Source organism: Diceros bicornis, assembly GCF_020826845.1.
Source record: "Diceros bicornis minor isolate mBicDic1 chromosome 30 unlocalized genomic scaffold, mDicBic1.mat.cur SUPER_30_unloc_4, whole genome shotgun sequence".
Taxonomy (NCBI): Eukaryota; Metazoa; Chordata; class Mammalia; order Perissodactyla; family Rhinocerotidae; genus Diceros; species Diceros bicornis.
In genome coordinates this window covers 3,539,119-3,544,338 of record NW_026690902.1, presented here as the reverse complement: position 1 = coordinate 3,544,338, position 5,220 = coordinate 3,539,119, and the positions used below count along the sequence as shown (strand labels likewise).

Here is a 5,220-nt window from a genome sequence, read left to right as displayed (position 1 = left end):
CCCATTGGTGCTCATCTACAGCAGGACTTGGCAAACTATAGCCTGTGGATCAGAAACTACATCCACCCACAAACCTGTAAGTCTGCTTCACACACAGCTGGAGGCCATCACTGACGATCTGGCCAAGTTGCTGTCAGTGCAGAGATAAGGAAACAAAAGTCCAGAGAGGGGAGGTGACTATCTTTAAGTCACAGAGCTGTCTAGGAGAAGGTGAGGGCCTCCTATATTACACTGGTTTCCTTTTCTCTCTCTCAATGGTGGGTAAAGACTAGGGGACTAAGCCACCTCCTGCCAGCTTGAGAAAGTTCAATGCTCTCTAAGCCCCAGGCATCAAGAGTCCCCGGAAAGGCCTCACTTTCTTTCTCAATGACCAGGGAGCCTTATCATCCCCAAGGACACTCTTCCTATCCAGGGTCAAGTTCTGCAGCTGTGTCATATTCTAGATCACCCGCAGGATTTCCTCATAGATGGCAACTCTGTCCAGTCTCTGGACCGAGGTGGCAAGGCACACAGGGAGTCTGCTCCAGTGTGGTTACTGTGGGGGACAGACCTGGAGGGGCACAAGTGATCAACAAGGGTGTCTGGAATTCTACCCTGATTCTAGATTCCCTGCTTCAGGGTTCTGTCCAAGAGAACTTTCTGCAATAATGTAAACATTTGTCTGCACTACCAAATACACTCATTATTAGCCCCATGTTGTTATCAAGCACTTAAAATGTGGCTACTGTGTGTGAGTGAGGAACTGAATTTCTCATATAATTTCATTTAAAGTAATTAATTTATAAATAAATAACCACAGGGAGAACATTTTTGAAACTTTGGAGTAAGGACTTCTGCAAATGCATGACAACAATGAGAACACTGGTAAAAATGGTCAAAATCAACTTTTCAGAAATCTAGAAATTAATCAACGGCTTGTAAGAATCTGAGGAGGGTTTAGTGAAGAAACATGGTGGACTCTTGATAAAGGGAGCCAACTTTGTGGCACTATAACTTGCACTATTCCCATCCTGCTCTCACAATATCCTCCATAACTTTGAAAACGATCATTCTCAGAACTATAGTGGCTGAGACATCCAGCAGCCCAACAGCCATAATGGGTTTGGAGCTCTCAAAAGACCCATCCCCACCGAACTCTCACTAGCTGACCTGCCTGGCAGCTCCCCGATAAAGCCCCATGTTCAGGGCTTGTCGTTACTTGACTCAGAGCTTGCCCATGGAGGAAAGGCCAACCCCAGGGCACTTGCTAAAAACAATCAGAGATAATTGATTTCTACTGTAGTTGCCTGAGGGCGTGATACCAGCTGAGGCAGGCAAGAGGTGAGCCAAAAACTTAGAAGAAAAAATGGGGGAATGTGATGTCCACAGGGGCCTTTGAAAAGCTGCAGTGTATTTGAGGGCATCTAGAAGGCCACAAGGGCTCAGGGCTATGGCACGCCCAGGAAAGACTTGAGAACATCTTAATCTCTCACCTCTAGTTGAAGGGTTGGCTTAATATCTGAAAACTTGATTATGTAATACACCATATTAATAGAATAAGGGCCAATACCACGCAATCTCAACCACATATACAGAAAACAATTTGACAAAATACAACGCCCTTCATGTCTAAAAAAGAAAACACTCAACAAATTAGGAATAGAAAATAACTTTCTCAACCTATAAACAGCATCGATGAAAAACCCACGGCTAACACCATATTCGATGGTGAAAGACTGAAAATTTCCCCCTAAGACCAGGGACAAGACAATGATGTCTTCCCTTATCTCGTATGTTAATCACAGGTACAAAAGGTTCTAATGAGGGCAATTAGGCAAGAAAAAGGAATAAAAGTATCCCAGATTGGAAGGGAAGAGGTAAAACTACTTATTTTGCAGATGAGAAGATACTGTATATAGAAAAACCTTAAAAATACACTCCTCCCCACACACAATATGTGAACCATATCTCAATAGGTGTATAAATATTTTAAATTGCCCCATGTGCTTAATGGCTCCACTACTGGAGAGCACAGTTAGACTGCTGATATTTGTTGAAAGTCTCCAGAAGAGGAGAAGGAGGAGGATGCTGGAGGTTGGTGGCCTCAAATGTTAATGCTTTTCTCATCTCCTGAAAACCTATGGAAGGAGATGGTAGGATTAGCTGACAAGGATGTGGGGCAGAATGGGCACCATGTCAGTAACTTCCAGATCAAGGATGTGTCACTTGAGCTCAGAGTCATCAGCCACTAGCTCAGCCAATGCTTCCAATCTCCTCAAACTACATGAAGTCGGTGACCAGGCAGGAGTGGAATATGTCTCACAGCTGGCTGCCTCTGTAGAGCTTGGTGACCTAGAACAAACGCGAGGCAGAGTGGGTGAGATGGAGTTCTCCTGGGGATGCAGGGCGCCACTGGAGCCAGTGAAAGATCACAGAACTTGGGGCAAGGGAGACCTGACTTCAAATCCTGGCTCTGCCCCTAACTCACTGTGTGACCTTAGGCACAATACTCCCATTTCTGAGCTTCAGTTTACCCACGTGAGAAATGGGCAAGGCAGCTAGGACATCACCTCTGGACACTGAGAGAACCCAGACACGCAGGGAAAATGAAGGTTTGAAACAATCACGTAACAGATGTAAGTCAGGCGGAGGAATGACACTGCCCTCAGGGCAAGGAGAGACGGGAGAGGGGCGACCCCACCTGGTCCTGGGTGTCTCTCAGCAGGACGGTGTACTCCGAGGATGTGGGCTCCAGGTTGCTGAGGTTCCTGATGATGATGCAGAAATGTAGCTGGTGCTCTCTCTGGATGGATAAACTCTGGGCTGCAGAGCCTGGAGCCACCGAGAGGAAGAGCAGACAGGTGGAGGCTCTCCGCTCCCAGCACAAAGGCATGGTGGCCCACGGGATCAGTGTGGTGGGTGCAGACAGCGTCACAATGGTGGGTGCCCCATCCTTCTCAGGCCTGGTGAGAGAGGGATGTGGGGACTCTAGGGAGAGGTCCTGAAACCTCTGGGGGTGTGGGCCAGAACTGGAAGGAGGAAATGGGAGGACAGTGGGGAGACAAGGAGGGGTGGTCACACAATTGGTCATAAGGGGCAAATGCTGAGGGGAGGGTCTCACCTGAGGGAGACCAGTCTGCAACTCGAGTAGAATGGGCCCAGCTTGCTCTTCTTGAACAAAGATCCAGCTGGGGAGGATGGAGGAGGAGGATGAGCAGGAGGGACAGGGGTTGGGGGAGGGACTGGGTGGGATTTAACCCACCAGGAGCTGCTGGGACCAGGGCCTCACCAGGCTCTGCAGGACCCTCTCAGTGGAGTTGAACGTGGCTGAGCTGTTGCTCCTGTCTGATGAATACCAGAGGGTGGAGATGGTGACGTTGACTGTGAGGGTCTTCAGGTTGTGCCACAAAGCTGCAATATGAGAGGGAAAGTCATGGCCATCACTGAGAGCTAGCCTGATACCAGACCAGAGTCCTGCACTCATTAAGATCTGTCGTCTTCTGTCCCAGTGGCACCAGCACCCACCCATGTGGTCACCCAAGTCAGAACCAGCATATCTGCTCAGCTCCTCCTTCCTCCCAGTAACACCATTTCCAGTTGCACACTGGCCCTCACATACACTCCATCCCTGTCCGAGCTCAGGCCTTAACTACCTTCACCCTGACCAAAACCTCAGCAGGCTCACTGGATGCTCTATCTAAAGCATGTTCTACATGGACCACTAGAAGAATCTTTCTGAAATGAATACCTCACTAAGGCCACCACTGCTCTAGTACCACCCATGGCTCCCTATGGCCTTCATTGTTTAGTTCAAACTTCCTGACCTGGGACTCAAGACTCTACTCAATCTGGCTCCTGCTGACCTTTCAGTCTCATTTTATCCATCTACTGCGGGTTAAAGTTCATGCTTCATGCAACCCAAATTCGTTTCAATTCTCCCCTTACGCCACGTTGTTTCTGTCTGGAGCATTTGCTCATGGAATCCACTCTGCCAGGAAAACCCTCCATCCTCTATTTGCCAGGGTCCCTCCTACACATTCTTAAAGAGTCCATTCTGGTGAAACTTTATCTAGCAAGCTCTTCCCCTCCAAATTATGCCAGGTGCCTCTCCCCAAAACATCCCACATTGTATTATAATGGTGTGTTAATTTCACAAGACTAGGGTCTCTCTGAGGGCTGGCCTTAGACTAAATCATTGCTATAATCTTTGTGATCAGAATGATTGCCCTAAAACCAGAATTTCACACCCTGGTTTCCCAGCTACTGGATGACAACTGGCTGGTGGAGGAGTGGGGCCAGAGAGCTTCTCTTGGGAAGGAAAAGGGGCCCCCAGACACCTGTGGTGGCTTCTGGTGGCACAGGTGATGATCAAGTATGCATGGACGTGGTGGCTGACTCGGGATCTGTGGCGATGGCTGTCTTCAGGGAGTGATAGAGTGGGAGGAGCCCCCAGGCTCACCCTGGCTCCAGCAGTGGCTATCCCAGGACCACCATTCACAGATGAAGCATAAATGAGAGTGAGGGGACGGGTGACTGTGTGAGTGGAGAGATGAGCAAGCCTGTGGATGAGTGGAGCCCAAGAGAGAGAGATAGGTGAACAAGAGAGACTGAACTCGGAAGAGAGACAGATGGATGGGCAGAAAACTGGACAGATGGATGGGATACGTGGAGAAGGAGGACCAAGGGTGACGCTTAAGCAGAATTAAAGTGAAAATCACATGGGGTCAGAATGTGGTGGAAAACATGTCTCTGTCTAAGGCTTTCTCACCCTGGGCTGGGACTCTCCACCAGAACCTGGGAGGGAGAGAAGGGATGAATTACGGCCCTTCCAGGTCCTTCCCTCACCACGGACATCAGGTGTAGGAGAACATGTGCTCCTCAATCCCAAATGTGGACGGGACCCAGGAAATCAGGGCCAGGAATACTCACTGTTTGTAGTCGGGGCCACGGCTCCATAGGTGTAACCTGTGGAGAGAAGGCGAGAGGAGCTGAGCAAGTGTTGGGGTGATCATAAAGGATTAAGGAGAGGGAAGATGTAGGGACCTTTGTGGGAAAAGCAGAGGGGAAATTAGAGGGGAGGGGTGTTCAGGGGGGAGGCAACGAGATGGAAGGTGGCTGGACCCAGTGATCACACAGTGATGACAAGACTGAACCCAGACCGGGTGGATAGAAAGATGGATCACAGCTCACTTTAGAACAAAGGAGGCAACACAGAACTCCGACTGGGAGAGACAGCATGGC

The 5,220-nt window shown here is 49.2% G+C and overlaps 1 long non-coding RNA gene across 1 annotated transcript; it reads right to left on the bottom strand.

The window, feature by feature from the left end:
- Window positions 1-505: 505 nt before the first annotated feature.
- On the bottom strand, window positions 506-3,634 carry LOC131402166 (uncharacterized). The gene is made up of 3 exons (XR_009218330.1): window positions 3,269-3,634; window positions 2,681-2,942; window positions 506-550 (listed from the first exon to the last, which is right to left on the bottom strand). It is a non-coding gene; the product is annotated as an uncharacterized LOC131402166 (long non-coding RNA).
- Between the last annotated feature and the right edge of the window lie 1,586 nt (window positions 3,635-5,220).